Source organism: Onychostoma macrolepis, chromosome 20, assembly GCF_012432095.1.
Source record: "Onychostoma macrolepis isolate SWU-2019 chromosome 20, ASM1243209v1, whole genome shotgun sequence".
Taxonomy (NCBI): domain Eukaryota; kingdom Metazoa; phylum Chordata; class Actinopteri; order Cypriniformes; family Cyprinidae; genus Onychostoma; species Onychostoma macrolepis.
In genome coordinates, this window is record NC_081174.1 from 26,714,602 (window position 1) to 26,733,062 (window position 18,461).

The 18,461-nt window shown below is 33.9% G+C and overlaps 1 protein-coding gene across 1 annotated transcript in view; it reads right to left on the minus strand.

Annotated features, from left to right (window-relative positions):
* Positions 1 to 18,461, minus strand: part of runx2b (RUNX family transcription factor 2b) — a 124,888-nt gene that overhangs the window by 96,153 nt on the left and 10,274 nt on the right. The window contains exons 3-4 of the mRNA XM_058756776.1: positions 7,743 to 7,869; positions 6,213 to 6,412 (exon numbers count right to left, since the gene is read on the minus strand). The gene's annotated coding sequence lies outside the window, so the exon portion shown is untranslated. The remainder of the gene's footprint in view (positions 1 to 6,212; positions 6,413 to 7,742; positions 7,870 to 18,461) is intronic.

Consider the following 18,461-nt stretch of genomic DNA (forward strand, 5'->3'; position numbering starts at 1 on the left):
GATTATTTTTCTTGGTCCTTGTTATGCTACGCCGCAGCGCACGTTTGGATATTTATGGATCTGTAAAAATGCACAAGGACGAATTAAAACTCAACTGCTGGGACAGCCCCTAAGTAAACAGGAGTGTTTATTCATGCGATCTTGGGTTTGATGTGTTTTCGCTGGATGACAGATGAATTTATCAGCTTCACTTTTGTCACATAGCTCCACCATGCTCTGTTAGGCTTTTCAAGGGAAGTTTGAAACCCCACCGTACCAATGTGAATATTTTATTTAACTCTGGAAAACATCCGTATATCTAATGTCCTGTTCTGGTGTAGATATTCAAGGTCACGTCGTATACAAACGTCTACACAACGTACGATTCATACATTGATTGGATTCAAATGATCTCTATGAAATTGTTTTTCCCCCTAATATTTAACCATTGACTAGCCATTCAACCTTACAGTATAATTGAGAGCTAACTTAAAACAATCTTCACATAAACCCATTATAATAAATGTCATATTTAGCTACCTGTGCCCTACAGCAAGTAGGAAATATACAGAAATTGAATGAAGTTATGAAACACTAATTCTAAATTAAATGTGTAGATGAATCCTTAAAGCTACAAAAGTTATTGATTTCCTCATTTTTATTTAGTTCTTTGATGAACAGACATCACAGCAGCTGGGTTATTAGGTTATTTGGCTGCTATAACTTTAAGAGCTGCCGCTGTTCAACATGACGTGGATCTGACACGCATCGCATTTTGTCACAACTCCTTTTCTGACTCACTCCTTTTAAGGATTTAAGGTAGCTTTATTTGCTTTTTTGATAACTTCATGACTTAACTGACGACATAACTACGACACTGTATGCTCGTAGTTTCTTTCGTGCTTTGAGGTGAAATGGTACAGGCTACAGCGTGCAGCGGTACATTTGTGCATGCAATTGAAGAGCACACGCTAAAAGCACAGTACCGTTTCCGCACTTGTTTGACTAGCGTCTGGCGCTGATGCGAAGTGGAGTGCGCATCTGAAAAATCTCCAATTTGATGTGGTTGCAAAGAGATTCCGTGTCTAAATAAATGCAATTCTTGTGAAGAAAAACAAGACAGAAGCAGCAGTTGTGAGTGGGGTGGCCAACTCTAGATCTGCCCCTGAGTTAACTGTGTTAAATATATTAAACGCATTAAATTGAAAAATCAATCGCCTGTGTTAACGCGCTAATATTGACAGCACTAATATATATATCTATATGATTCACTATATAGAACTAATTTCTAATTTCGAATCAGACAACACTGTTTGTGCAGCTTATTTTTTTGCACTGTACATTCAGATTATTAATCTGGAGAATCGCTATATGACATATAAACCAATATAAATGATCCATTTAGATGCTGTTATTCAACTCATGTATTTTAAAACAGAATCTTTATTCCATAAGCAGAGGCGGTTCTGGGGGCAGCGCCCCTGTCAACAAGCTTGACCCCCTTTGATCCCCTAAAAATGGAATCATATTACAGCAAATAATTTTGGGTGAAATGCGCAGTTTGTCCTCTAAACTAAAAGAAAAACATCACCAGCTGCTAAATTCAAATCTGCGTTCGCTGGCTGGCACAGAGCCACAGACACACACGTTTTTAAAGCACTGCGCATTATAACCACTCACATACGATTTCGTTGAGCTTATGAATGCAAGGACCAATCAGAGGCGTTCAGATGAGTCATAGCTGAAACACGCTGTTTTGTCACCGCGCGCGCTGGCTGACTGAATTCTCTTACTAATTTTCTCATCAGAAACAACAAAGTAAAGATGTACGAATATACAGTAAGTAAGATATTGATTTCACAGTGTGAACAGCTTTAGAGATTATTATGCCAGTTTTTAAGAGTGCTTGAACTCACTGGACTGAAGAGAAAATGTTCTTTTATAATGTAAATTTTCTTTGCTCTCTTTTTGTACACTGAATGTATTATAGGCTAATTAGTAAAATTCAGTAGTTATATTCACATTAAAAAAAGAAGTCAAAAGTATTTTATGGCGTGACACCCATATCTGGTACTTAAGTAAAAAGACGGGCTTTTATGCATAGTTAATAGATTACAGTATTAGCTTACTTTGCCTATCACCCATTATAGACCAAATAACAATCTATAAAGGTGCAAAATGCATTTACTTACACATATTTGAGAATCGAGATATTTCATGATATATATTAGAGATATATCAAATTAAAAATAAATAAATAAAACCCCTGCTGAAAAAAAACAATAGACACCATTACAAAATTAGTAATGGTTCTACTGGTTATATTGGTTTGGAAACTGTAATGGTGCCTGTTGGTCTCTACTGGTAATTGGTTGCCTTCTATTGGTGGCTTGTTAAAACCAATAAATCCTAACGGAATATGTCCCAAAACACACTACAGAAACCATTTTTTAATGGTTAAAAGTTGATGGTTTGTAATGTTTGTAATGGTATTCTTAGTGGAAACCATTTAAATTTTCTGTGATGGTTTTATTGTTTTGTTTTGTTTTAGTAGGGACATAAGCCTATATTAGTTATACAGTGGTATTGTGGCTGCTGTGTGTCACATGACAAGCATAAGAGCATTCAGAGTTTTAAAGATTTCAACTTTGAGCCCTTTTGCCATTAGCATGTCCATCTTTACAATGAAAAGTCAAATTTTGACCCTAAATTAGTGATTTTATTTTTTTTCCCCACAAATGATGTAGCCTCTGTAATGAGGTCCTTTTGGGGAAAAATCCAACTTTGCCTGGCACGAGTCTTGTGAAAGGGTCTTTACAAGCTTACAGAAATCAGATGGCATGGGAGGTTTAATTCTCTCTCTTTTGTTTTAAATCAGGTGTAGATTAGATCTATTTTTCTGTTTTGGAATGAGAAAGCAGAGCTTCCAGTGTGTCCATAATGCAATAGTAAAAACAAACAGCTGTGGCGAGTGTTTAGACAGAGCTAAATGAAACCCAGGTACTGCACTGTACACCCAACTGCCTTAATCCTGTTAAGACCTGTCAATCACAAACAAAGAAATCTATGGGGCAAAAAACAAAACAAAAAAAAACCTTGTGCTCTTCTCAACTCCTGAATCTGCAATTTTTTAATCTGGACTGGCTAGTACTTGAGTGCATTAAAATGTTATCAGTCAGTCATAATGATGTATGAAAGAATCCAGGGTAAACCTCAAACGCCATGAATGTGTGTGTGTTTTTTCATGTCCCACATCATTTTCATATCATTCCATCCATTGTCAGTTTGGAACAGACTGTGCACTATAATCATGCTAAATGATGCAAACGTGCCAATGCTGACATGCTATTTACATTTTATGTCAATTATTGTGTTAAAGCACTATAAGGCTCTGACACAGATTGTGAAAGCTTATTACATTTACAGGAATGTTAATGATTGATTTACAGTTCGTATAGGCTCCACTGAAGCTTAGACGAACTGTTACGAGTTAAGAGTTTTTAGTACTGCTGTCAATTGATTAAAAGTCAAACTAATAACATGACATGCTGATTTATAAATCAAATTAAATTTCATGAATAGACACTATCTGTCTATCTATCTATCTATCTATCTATCTATCTATCTATCTATCTATCTATCATTTAAAAAATTAAAATAATATATACTGTATATACATATATATATATATATGCATACACATACCTATATATAAGTGTATATACATATATATATATATATGCATACACATACCTATATATAAGTGTATATACACATATATATATATATATGCATACACATACCTATATATAAGTGTATATACATATATATATATATAATTAATTATTATTTTTAAAAACCTTGCTACGTATACTGTGTATGGAGACTTGTCATAGCGCTTTCATACTGTTACTCTTTTGTTGGTTTTGATTGCTTCTGTTGTCCGCATTCGAAGTCGCTTTGGATAAAAATGTCTGCTAAATGACTAAATGTAAATATGTAAATATATATATATATATGCATACACATACCTATATATAAGTGTATATACACATATATATATATATATATATATATATATATATATATATATATATATATATATATATATATATATATATATATATATATATATATATGCATACACATACCTATATATAAGTGTATATACATATATATATATATATGCATACACATACCTATATATAAGTGTATATACACATATATATATATATATATATATATTTTTTTTTTTTTTTTTAAATGACAGATAGATAGATAGATAGATAGATAGATAGATAGATAGTGTCTATTCATGAAATTTAATTTGATTTACACATATATATATATATATATATATATATATATATATTAGTGCTGGGCAATGATTAATCGAAATCCAAAATAAAAGTTTTTGTTTATATAATATATGTGTGTGTGTACTGTGTATATTTATTATGTATATATAAAGACACACACATACAGTATATATTTTGAAAATATATATATTTATATTCATGTTCATATAATTTATATTATATATAAATATATTTAATATATAAACATAACATATTTTTCTTAAATATATACATGAATGTGTATTTATATATACATAATAAATATACACAGTACACACACATATTATGTAAACAAAACCTTTTATTTTGGATGCAATTAATCATGATTAACCATTACCCAGCACTAATATTATATATGTGGGGGATTATATATAACAAATTAATTATAATTATTAATTATTAAATTAATTATATATATATAATTAATTATTATTTTTAAAAACCTTGCTACGTATACTGTGTATGGAGACTTGTCATAGCGCTTTCATACTGTTACTCTTTTGTTGGTTTTGATTGCTTCTGTTGTCCGCATTCGGAAGTCGCTTTGGATAAAAATGTCTGCTAAATGACTAAATGTAAATATGTAAATATATATATATATATATATATATATATATATATATATATAATGTCTAAATAATTCATTAGTTAATTTGATATTTAACTTTGTATATGTACATATACACAAATTATTAATAAAATTATTAAAAAATTATATCAAAACACTGCATGTGTGTCAAAGTTGATTAGTCATCTCACTTGGGAAGAAGTCTTTTTTTATGAGGATATTTTATTACATTTATGAGGCTGTCATGATGTTCTAAGACCTAAAATATTAGCCCTCCACTCCCGTTCAACATCTGCACCGACGAATGTGTCATCTCCTAACTAGCTTTTAATTTTCTTAGGGTTGAATTTTGCAAACAAGGTCTTCTCCCTACGAGTCAGCAGCACAGCGAGAGCCCTCGTTCAGTAACAGCACGCGAGTTCGCAGCATCAACTGGGAATGACGGCCTCTCGTCAGCTAACACCCATGCCGGCGCCACAAGAACACGCCAAACCCTCCTGGAAAAAAACTTCACTGCTCTCTGGAGGGTCCGTGCTCAACTGTTCGCTCTTTTCCTGTCTATCTTGGGCTGGGATGAAGTCTATGTTTTTAGGAAAATTCCTCTGGCGCGACCCCGTAGGCCCAGCGTCTTCCCTGCGATCATTAGAAGCAGACCCCCGTCTTGTGTTTGTCCTATGCAAACAGCTCAGCTACCACTTCATCCATCTCGTTTAGCCTGCCCTGAAACTCCATGCAGCTCCTAAATGACGTATTTTTTTTTATTTTTCCGACACAATTGCATGGGTTTTCCTCCCTGTGGTCTCGGACCTGTCTGCTGTACCTCCTTTAACTCCCACTGACTGCTGCCACTGCATCAAATATTTATCAAGGAGTTTCAAACATATCCATAAATCAGCGGTGCGTGTCCGTGTGCCCTACGGCCGCACAAACGCAGACATCCTTCCTTGTCACATAATTCATCTCCAATGCTATTGAAACTGCGGGAAAAGTGAAGACAGGACATTTAAAAGAGGAAATGTGTAGTAAGACGTGTATGTTTGTGCAATGTCGCCATCTCTTGGTGATTTATGGCGAAGCGTTATGTTGCATGTCTACTAAAGTTCTTTAACCAAAGGACTTAAAATAACTCACAGATAATAAAATTGTGGGGAAAAAAACATCTTGGTCAAAGAAAAAGCGGCATAACTGACTAGTGAATTCACCTCTAATCTCTTTCCTGCATTCAAGTGCTCACTTTATTTGAATCAGAATCATTTCTGTGACTGATGTGAATGTCAACATAATAACATGGAGAGAGCATCACATACTTCCCATTCTGCTCACACTTAGATGTTCCCAGAGGCCATGTTAGGAGGTAATGAAGATGAGGGCAGTCAAATGAACTGGTCGCCAGAGGGCCAGGCAGCTGAAATTTCATTAAAACGGCATAGAGTGTTGATGACGGCTGATTCAGAATGCAAAACGCCATTCACTGAGCCTTCACATTAGAAAGTTTCTCCAGTCTGTTCTATAACAAAAAAAAAATGAGTGAAAGGAAAGCGACACGACAAATTCAAATGCACAAAAAACTGTATAATTATAATACATGATATATTACAAACATGAAATTTAGTTTTTAAATATTAATAATTTATAATACGCTAACTATTAGTATTAAATATATACAAAGAAATTCTAATAATAATATCAACTGATTAATTAAATAGAAAATAGTGCAAGTGCAAGTGAAGGCAGCAAAAATGCATGCCCAATATTCATAAGGATTCATAGATATTCGTATATAAAATGGAATTCAAGGAAACAATTTTTTTAAAAAGGTTTGGATATAGACTAATACATTTATAATGCAACCCCTTTTACACTTTTAAAGAGATACAAATGGTCATGAATGCTAAACAGAGGTTCATAGAAGTACTAAAATAACTAAAATTACATTAAAAAATGAATAAAAATGTCTACATTTAAAAATTAAATTACTAAAAATAACATTAAGTATATTAAATAAATCAATGACACTAAAATAACAATTCCTGAAACCAGCTAAACAAGTCTAAACCAATTAAAACCAGCAAGACGTCTTAGGCAAATGCATCAGTATCTACCAAACATCAGTACAAAATGTACAGTGTAACGTCTCCAAGATGCTTCAGGAAACCTACCTGCAAAGCTACAGTACTACTGTTAAAAATATTAGGCACTTGAGTAAAAAATAATGTCATAAATAGATTTTCTTTAGCAATTAACTTCTATGAACTAAATTAAATCAACATTTGGTGACTTTTCTTTGCATTTAAAGCAGCTTTTTCCCTAGCTGCACTTGCGCATAGTTTTTCAGGGAGCTTCACAGGGAGGTTTCCTGAAGCATCTTGGAGACGTTGCCACAGTTCTTCTGGATTTAGTCTGTCTCAGTTTGTTCTGCTTCTTCATGTCATTCCAGACAGACTGGATGATGATGGACTCAGATCTCTGTGTGGAGCACTGGCTGTTGTCAGACTCCTTGTGCAAACAAAAATCCCACTGGATTATTACAATTAATGGCAAAATGAATGTTTGAAAATGTAAACCGATATTTCCTACTGACACACTACAGCAAAATATAGAAATAACTGACTTAAAACTGGTGAAAATACTAGTGTTCTAATAATTTTGGCGACCACTGTACATGTATACTTTATGCACAAATACTAAAAACAACATACTGTATATAAGATGATACTGTAGGATGAAATGTGTTTTGCTGTAACTGTTTGACTTTAGATCTTAAACATTCCTTGCAAATACATAAAATGTGGTAGATCAGAGAAACGTGCAGCATTTGGATTTCATAACTCATATACCTTTCACACCATCACACCTCAGTAGAAGAGAGGAACTGGCAGCCTCAGCGCTCTTGTTATTGGCGACACAAGAGAGCTCTACCATCTCTCAGCTGCGGCCGATTTGGTTGCCTTGGAAGAACAGCGACTAGAAAAAAGTGAAAAGGAGAGGATTGGGTGCGTTAAATCAGTTCCACTCTCTTGTAAATTACAACCCTGCATTTTTAATTTCCTCTCCACATACAATGTTATTCATTGGCGTCCAAGCCAAACACGGGCCGGCAGCCTTTGCTGCGCACGAGAACAAACCGTCCTCTTTTGCGCTGTCAAAAACATGATGAAATGCACACATTCCTTATGTCAGGCTGAAAAGTTTAGAGCCTGTAGATCAACACTAAAACAAAAGGGGCTGTTGGAAATGAAAGGGACTGCGGGATGTGACTGACGGGGTCCTGCCTCGGAATCAACCTCATTCCTGCGAGAACAAAACTGTGCGAGAAGTTTCTCCAGTTTCAGAGTTTAAGAGGGGTCTTGTAGGTATACTGTATACATGGACTTATTTCATGCCAATGATGCAGCAATTAGAGGCCAGTGCATTCATAATGTGCCTGAAGATATTGTCTTGGCAGTACAAACCACAAGATCAAATGCTAGGAAAAGCTGTCATAATATTGTGTTTTATAACGCAGGCTTTATCTTAATTCCATCTGAAAACCTTAGACCTTTCAATCATATAAACATTTAAAGTGTTAGAGGAGATTCCTTTCGTTATTCTTTTTTTCCATATATGGTTGCGGTTTTCACATTTTATGGATTACATACACATGTAGTGTAGGATTCATTGTAAAAAAAACTAAAAATAAATTAGAAATTGCTAGTTTCACAAATAATTGCAAAGAAACAGCAATTAACTGAGATAGAGGTGAAAGTGTACGTTTTTCATTTTTTCATGTATTTGCACTGGACGCCAATATGCCAATATGTCCCTGCCTGCCACCACTTGCCTGTCCTTCATTATTTCAGTATAAACGCAACACCACAGGTCAGAAAACCTTTGCTTCACACCAAGTTTGATCCAGCAGAAGTGCAAATGAGATTTGAGAGCTATTGCAGGGGGAAAGATTCCAGTGAAACTACAGTGGGGGAAAAAAAGTATAATACAGGTGTGAATGATTCCTTTCAACAGTAAAAGGCCACAGTAGTAGTAATAGCAGAGGCCTCATGAACAACGACACGTTAGCTCAAAGTTGTGACAGCATCTAAGCATTTGTGTATGAGATGAAATACAGCAGTACTGTGGACGGAGACACTCTTTGTGCAATTTAGGCTTCTTTCTAGTAAATAATCTTTTTAAAAAACTCATCAAAACAGTCTCCGTTTCTATGCATCTACACAAAACAACTACAGATATATATAGTATAAACATATACATCTGCACTACTGTTTAAAATATTGGCGTCAGTACAATTTTTTGAATGTTATTTAAAAGTCTATATTTATGTTTTTTACAGATAACAGTTTGTTTCAAATAGCTGTTTTCTATTTCTATTTTAAAATGTCATTTCTTCCTGTGATGCAAAGCAGCCATAACTGACATGATCCTAAGAAATCTTCATGTGATCTTTAGAAATCATTCTAATATGCTGATTTGCTCAAGAAACATTTCTTACTATTATCAATGTTCGAAAACTGTTGTACTGCTATTTTTTAACTGATACACTTTCTTCAGGATTCTTTGAAGAACATCTTTTATTTCAATTAGATTTTTGTAACATTCTAGATGTCTTTATGTTGTTCAATTCAATTAAATGAATCCTTGCTGAACAAAGGAATTAATTTGTTAAAAAATTACTGACCTTAAACTATATAGCACATTCAACCGTTATATAATGTACTCATGATGCAAAAACATGACCCGTGCAATAGATATTTTATAGCTTGCTGTTTAAAATGTTTCTGTGTTTTTCCTAGATCACATGGTAGATCATTCCGTTTTAAGGGGTACTGACTGAAGAGCTGTGGCTGCATGTGGGAGTATGAGTTTGGGGTGACCATAACTGAAACTCACTGTTCGGAAGGAAACCCAGACATTTAACAAACACATTTTATGCTTGGACTCCTTTCTGAGGCCCTCCATTGTCATTTTCACTTGGGACCGGCTCTCGTCAGAAGAAACCTCAATGCTTTGGATGTCTCAGTCGAGGCGGGAGAGCTCAAATGTCCCGTACAGTGTGTTTACACATTATTATGTTTTGGTTTGATTTCACGACAAGCCCAGTCTAAACCTGTGAATGAGAGGCGTAATAGTTCTGCTCATTTCATCCAATCGTGAAAAAAAAACGAGTGCTCTACAGTACGGAGACCAGATGTTTTCACTTGGGCATGTGTTTTGTTTTGCTTTCACAATGTAGCGCCACTGCACTGGCATGTCGCTCTGGCAGCTCCAGAACGCTTCAGCTGCCCGAACCGCTGTTTCAATCCAACACGCTAATCAGATCAATGGATCCGAAGTGTGCCAAAACATCCCTGTAAGAGCAACTGCAACACATTAACTGGCCTACTACTACAATGCATATTTCAAACAGCTTTTGTTAGTGAATCAGAACATTTTGCATAACAAAATATTATGAATGTCAATTTCACTAACATTAATTTCAGCATATTCTCAGATATGTGACCTTCTCAGTAAACTGACCTTAAAAGAATTAGCCGTTCATGCATATCACAGCACGGTATGTAATTCCAGGCCTTACGATTATGTCTTGGCTACTTCGCAAGCATCACAGTTTAGTCAGGTATGCACCACTGGACTCATAAATAACCTTGCCTTCCTCAGAAGAATGACAAGTGACGCCAGACAGGCGCGTTCGCTATAGCAGTCGAGCGAAAGAAACCCTTAATTATCCATTGGCTCGTGGGTCAAACGAAGTCTTAATGATTTGGAATGACAACAGAGAAATAAAAGTTTCCTCCAACCACTTCCGTCCCCCCATCGATAACCAGCAGACCTCAAGCTCTTGATGGCTTCTCCAGAAGGATACAAAGTCCATTCAACTGCGGTTGCTGTTTGAAATAAAGTGACAACTTTTTATGAGCTCTGAAACCTCAGAAACTTTCAGCGTCATGCCAAAACTGATCCCGGCAGATCGCTTTCATGGGGCCTCTTATAAAAGAAGGGATGCCTAAATGGATATAATTCCCTTAATTGCTGCCATCATAGGCAACGGATGCTTGAGAGTAATGGGTTCTTTTAGCTGACTTAACAGCCTATACTAATCTTCAATATATATATATATATATATATATATATATATATATGAAGAGTTCATTTGCAAAAACAGATAACTCTGTTTTTTTCATTTTCAAAAATCATGTTTTTTATTATGTTATCATGTTTTTATTGTTATTATCATGTTTTAGTTATTTTTTAACCTAATCAAAATAACTCAACTGCAGTTTGACTGAGATTAATTGGATTAATTTTTGAAAATTGTTAAAAACTGAGTTATCTGTTTTTGCAAATGAACTCTTCAGATATATATATATATATATATATATATATACACACACACACACACACACACACACTTATAACAATTATATAGAATCTTTCTATTTAATATTTTATAAAAATTCTAAAATTTTAGGGAAACCTTTTTAAAAACGTCTAATGGTATATTTTCTGAATAAAAACGTCTAATATATTAACATTTTATATCAAGTCTAATTTCATTTTAAAAAATTGATTTACATGAAACTCTTACTTGAATCACAAACCATTTTCTCTATCTCCTTGATCGAGAAAGAATAAAATAATGCATACAGAAGAATATGTATATATATATATATATATACATACATTAAAATATTATATATTCAAGATCATTATAATTATTTAATTAAGAATTATTAAGATGTGGTTTAGAAATGCTAAAATGTGGAAAAATATATGATTTGAATATTGCTTAATAATTCCGCATGCTCTGTTTATATATTTGTGAAAAATCTTTGAAAAAATAAATTGTTATACGTATAAATAAATATGTTTTAGAATTGTTTATTTTTGATTGATATTATTATTTTATGTGTTTATTTTTACATTAAAATGCAAAATGTTTAAAATATTCCCCTGGAGTCTCCACTAAGATTTTTAGATGTTGATTTTGGGATGGCAGTTGGATAACAACTCCCGAAGCCAGCATTTGTTGAAAGCATGTTTAGAAATTGGGTGTAGGTTTACATATTTTCTCCATTTTCTGTCACACTCGATGTTCAACTCAACTGGACGTGATTCTGAATGGAGCGGAGAGAAGGAGAGGATCTCTGTTTGTTTTGTAAGTGTGTCAGGATTCAAAGGCAAACAGGAAATGCAATTACAGTTCATTTGGTCTAGCGAGGCCCAATTTCACAGCAATTTCTGCGAGACACCATCTGCTAAGTAGTCCTAATGAGGACTTTCATCTCTCTCGCACAGTGTAAAGCACCCTTTTGTGGTTTCATTCCATTGGAATTCAATACCCCTAATATTCTACAAGCTGTTTATACTGTACACTCTCAGTGTGGACACATATGAGGACCTGGAACAAGCCGAGGCCTGTGTTTGTGGAACGCCACCATTAATGAACGGCCAACAAGGATTCAGTTACTATTTGACATTTTTGGGGCCAAAGGTTTCCTATTAGTACAGGATGGAGCTAAAATATACATTATTTTCATAACCTGGGTGGCAAATTAAAGATTATGTGTAGCTGGTTAAACATACAGCATAAATTCAACATGTCCTAGGGTCCTTCCAGTGAAACACACAAAATTTTAAATCAAGTCATGAAATTAGTTTACTGTAATCCTAATAAATTTAATGTTTAGGATTACAGCATTTAAACATAATATCTAATCCTTTTATACTTGGTAACTGGTAACTTTATTCACTCTTTATGCCACTGAATAAAAAAATAACAAAAAGGTAATTGCAACTTTTTATCTCACAATTCTGACCTTTTTCTTGCAATTTTCTTGCAAATATAGGCTAAACTCGCAATTGTGAGTTATAAAGTCAGAAATGTGAGATATAAACTCACAACTGCAAGTTTATATCACAATTCTGAGAAAAATCGCAATTCTATATTTTTATATCTCGCAGTTCTGACTTTTTAACAGGCAACAGCAAGTTTATATCTAGCAATTTTGAGAAAAAAAGTATGAATTAATCATTTTTGTCATGCAATTCTGAGAAAAGAATAGTGAGATGTAAAAAATCAGAAATGTGAGAAAAAAAGTTGAGATTACCTTTTTTATTTTTATTCAGTGGTGGAAACAAGCTTCCATAATATTTAAATGAAAATCTCACCTCGACTTTCTTTCATGGGACACAAATTAAAATATCTTGCGTAATATACATGCTTTTTTTTTCACACAACAAAAGGACTAAAAAGTACATTGATTTATTTTTTATTTCTAATATATTCTAGCTTGACAGCCCAGGTCACAATATGTTTTTATTGCATATACATAAGCAGAGACTGTTATTTTAATACATGTTATTTTGGAAAGTAAGTCAAATGCGATTGATGAAAGGACGAAAAGATGACAGAATTTTGGGCTAAATTATTCCTTATCCAATTTTAAATCGTCTATGACATGAAGCATGATATGGCTGGAAATATATACATTAAACAAACTAAACATATTTGAAAAATAAGACCTCGTCAGCTTGTGATTGAAAATTTTCCTCCAGCTTTAAACTTCTTAGCAGTCATGATTGTCCCTGGCAAGAGCTTATAAAAACCATATCATCTACAATTTAATTGCTGAAACACCCACAATTAGTGGGGTAAGTTGTATTACATAGTCGCAGAGACTGTTTTTTCGGTCATCCAAGCCCTTTGCTACCTGTGCCAAGACACTGAGGCCAGCAGCACTTTTGCTGGACCACCCAAACGCCAAGGAGGAAAAACCAACAAGGGTTTAAGCCACAGACTTAGCATAATCTCAGCCTCCTCTTAAAAAACTTTGACAAAGGACTGTTCCCCTTCATTAACTCACAGGCATATGCTGATTGAAGGTTTCAGTTTTCCATGACTGGACAGTTTTGCAATAGAGTTCATAAGTGAAGCAGCTGCCCAGAGCTGCCACTTCAGTCTATGAATGAGAAGCCTTTGGCATACACTTCAAACATGAAAACAGGCTTCAAGAACACATTACTAAAACTAAAACCCCTGTGCCAAAGAATGATGTTTTAAACCATTCATCTTACAGAGGATGATATTATTATTAGTAGTAGTAGTATTCATGTTTTGACCCAATACGCAGTGGGTCAAGACTCTGCTCTATCTGAGAGATGCAGTATACTGGATTGTCATATGGAACCTTGAAAAAACTTGAATAGAGTGAGTTTTTGCAAATTCTAGACTCTTTTTCCATCTTGTCATTGTGCAATACTGCTCCCTTTTGGTAGAGACTCTACAGGTCATTTGAGAAAACAAAAATCTGAAAGAAAGAAAGAAATGTGTGAAGTAAAAATCAAGTTAAATATATTAAATACAACTTTTTTATTAGAACATTTTTATTGTGTTTCATTTCAAGCTGTAATTGTCCAATTAAAAAAGTGAAATAAAGAAATAAGGAAATAAAAAAAAATAAAAAAGTGATGTTGACTAGCTGCAGGATCTAAGACATACTTTCATTCATTCGTATTCATTTTATTCATCAGCTTCCCTGCTGAATTCAAGACTGTATGAAAGTTATCTACTGTAAAATTAAAAACTTCATAAAAGCACTATTGCTTTTGTAGTTATTTCATCATTTTCATCAATAAACAGCATTACTTAACTGAAACTTCTCCTGACATTGACCGTATCCTCCGAGATTATGATGGGCTGAGAACAGGGTGATTGTTCTTCAAACTCAGCTGTACAGTATTTATGATATTATAAAACAGTCTACATAAGTCCAAACCTTAACCATACTAATATTCCTCCAAAAATCTGACCAGTATTTTCAGAATCAAATAGGCTATACTGTGAATGAGAATTTGCAAACCGCATGAAATTCATTAAAAAAATGAATTAGCTGTAAGAATAGGGATGGATAGAGGGTGTATGTATAGTGTTGTAATAACAGTAAATTGTGCATATAATTAATAATTACATGCAACTAACCCTAAACCACATCCTATTCATAACCCAATAGTAAGTACATGCTGTTAACTACTATTACTCAGTATGATGTATTAAATACAAAATATAAAGTATTGTATATTTTTTATATAAAATATCATAATAAAGTAGTAATCAAACAAACAAAAATAGATTAATAAACTAAACTGCATTATAAACAATTTGAAAAATAAAAAATAAATAATGTTAGAATACTAATTCCATATGAAATTACAATTTAAACGCCACTGTACGTTGCAGCAAGTAAAAAAAAAAAAAGTTAATAATATGCTAGGCAGCCATGAACATGACAAGAAATAAATATCCTGTACTAGAGAGCACTGGTACTGCCGTAATAGACTGTCTGTCTTCATGTGATGTAGAGCTCTTGATTTAACATCATTTTTTAGTAAAACACTGTAATTCCTCTTTGGCAAACAATACCTTGAAACATTAATGCGATTTGCACAAAATGCATTTGTTAGTCAGTGCTTTTTGTGTAAGACTGTGGGTTGATGCATTTGTAACCTGAAGTTTTTTTATTAACTGAAGGCATTTATCTATAGACAGCTTCAACTAAATGAACAACATTCTTTTTTTATGTTTTTTTATTAATGTTTGATTAATAAATGATGAACACAATTTAAAGACTTAATGTCCCCATTAAGCATGCAGCAAAAGGAATGCTCTAATTTGAGGAGGAAGGAATCATTTATGAAACTGGTAAAACTTTATAGTATATTCAATTAAAATATTCGTGCAATATACTAAAGATGAATATTGAAGAAAAAAGATTGTGTAGTTACGGCATCCACCAGCAGGGGCCATTCTAACCATCCGAACCCAACCATGACCCCTTGTTCACTACCAGGTATGCTGCTGTTCAATCACTAGGTGTGTACTGTATTTATTAGGTAGTTTAGACTAGTCTCATCTCTGTGTATATGTGAAGCTAACAGGACACCTGTCTCCTCTGACAGCCTGTAAATCCACAGCGCAGCAATCAGACTGACAGCGTAAGACTCTTACAGCTGCGCTCTGCCTGGCCTCATACACATTATGAAAGACATCTAAAACACACACACACACACACACACACACAGCTCTGGCATATTAAAAAATAGCTCTGCAGGTTTACATATAACTTAATGTCACCTTAAACTTCTCCTCTGTGTGGTTCATCTAAATAATTCTCAGCACATGAGTCTAAGATGCACGTTTTGGGTCTTGTTAAATTAATTAATAGATATTCTAGTTTAAAATGAAAGTAGGCTGATTTTTTATGAGGCTTGAAGTGGAAAGTTCTAAATAATTTAAGAAACATCTCTGAAGGAAAACACTAGAAAATTTCAAGTAGACTACATGAATAAGTGCACTACCGGTCAAAAGTTTTTGTGTGGACACCAATGCTGCATTTATTTTAGCATAAAATTCAGTAAAACAGTCAAGTCAAGTCACCTTTATTTATATAGCACTTTTAACAATACAGATTGTGTCAAAGCACTTAACAGTATCAAATTGGAGGATAGAGTGTCAGTAATGCATAATGATAAGATTAAACACTCAATTTTCAGTTAAAGTCATTTCATTATTGAATTCAGAGATGTCATTGTCTAGCTCAGTTTAGTTTAAATAGTATCTGTGCAATCAAATCGGCGATAATCGCTAGAAATTAAGTGTCCCCAACTGAGCAAGCCAGAGGCGACAGCGGCAAGGAACCAAAACTCCCTCTGTGACAGAATGAAGAAAAAAACCTTGGGAGAAACCAGGCTCAGTCGGGGGGCCAGTTCTCCTCTGACCAGACGAAACCCGCAGTTCAAAAGTTTATATTTCTATTTTAATTTTGTTGCAATTTCTAACAATAGTAGTATTATGTAGTTAGGTATTTTATTATATTGTATTTTAAAACAGTAATATTACAAAACATTTGTGATATAATTTAAACTGTTCTATATGAATATATATTAAAATGTAATTTATTCCTGGGATGCAAAGCTGAATTTTCAGCATCACTACACTGTCTTCAGTGTCACATGATCCTTCAGAAATCATTCTAATTTTCTGATTTTGTGCTGAAGAAACATTTATTATCTCAAGAGAGACTCCTTAATTACCGGTAGTGTTACTGATCATCTTTCATATTACAATGATTAGTAAATTGCAAAGAAGAATGAATGAAGCTAATATTATGTTCTTACATCTCACTAGGTTTTAAGCTGACAGCCTTTGAAGTAAAACAGTGCTTAAAGAAACTGAAGGTTGTGACAACAAAGATCCAAATGGCCACAGCTGCCATTTGCTCACTCTGTAATTACATATATTTCCTAGAATCTGTTTAACATCGGTTAATCCGTTTCAGCATCGTGCAGAACTAGTCACTAATGCATCTACAATTTAAGCCCAAAAGCCTCTGGAAAGTCCCTGAACACATGTGTTATTGATCGCAGGTGATGGAAAATTGTGTACTGGTTCAAAAAGACCAATCGATCAACTGGGGCTGCTGAGAAAACAATTTATGCTCAAAAGCAATAAAAACAAATCCTTAAGCAACTGAGGTTTGTCCACAGCAGTGCGTGCTGCATGGGTAAAAGAATGCTTTTTGAGAGCTACAAGACAATTGCCGAGTCCCAATTCAAATAAATGATATAGTTTTTCTTCACAAAAAGTGTACATATTTTTATAAGTAAGGCAAATTGGGATGCAGCAAATGTCACTGAAGACCTAAACCTTTTATTCAGTGTTATGCAGAGCCACAGAAAAACATCTTTATGAAGCAAAGTCATTTGTGCATGCACTCAAAGCCACAGTCCAGTACAGAATACAATTCATATTCGTGACTCACAGCCTCGCAAACATGCTTTCAGTGAGCAAATTCATAGACTACAAACACATCAGCAATGTAGAATTTTGAAAAATCCTTTAACAGCACTAAAGGATTTATGTTTACTAAATTTATGTTTCGCATTTATTAATAATAAACATTCTGTAAATCTAAGCTGACCTAAGCTGGCATTTTCTGTAGTGGAAATAGCCTAATATTAGTGTTATTCTTTATGTTGTGTGAGAGATCTCAAGGCAAGGCAAGTTTATTTATATAGCACATTTCATACACAGTGGTAATTCAAAGTGCTTTACATAAAAGGAAGTGAAATAGTCATTAAAAATAATAATAAGGAATTAAAAATAATAATAATCACAACAATAAAAACAAAGTGATTTAAAAATTGATTTAAAAAGAATTTAAAACATTTAAGAATAGAAAATGATCATACATAGTGCAATCAGTTCGGACGTAGCACAGTGCTCATTCAACAAATGCACAGCTAAACAGATGAGTTTTGAGTCTGGATTTAAATGTGGCTAATGTTTCAGCACATCTGATCTCTTCTGGAAGAAGACTCCCCTTGTTTTGTGTAAACCTTGGTATTTCTAACTGACTTGATCCTAATGATCTGAGTGGTCTGTTAGGTTTATATTCAGTGAGCATATCTCCAATGTATTTAGGTCCTAGGCCATTTAGAGATTTGTAAATTAGTAAAAGTACTTTAAAATCAATCCTATATGTAACTGGAAGCCAGTGTAAGGA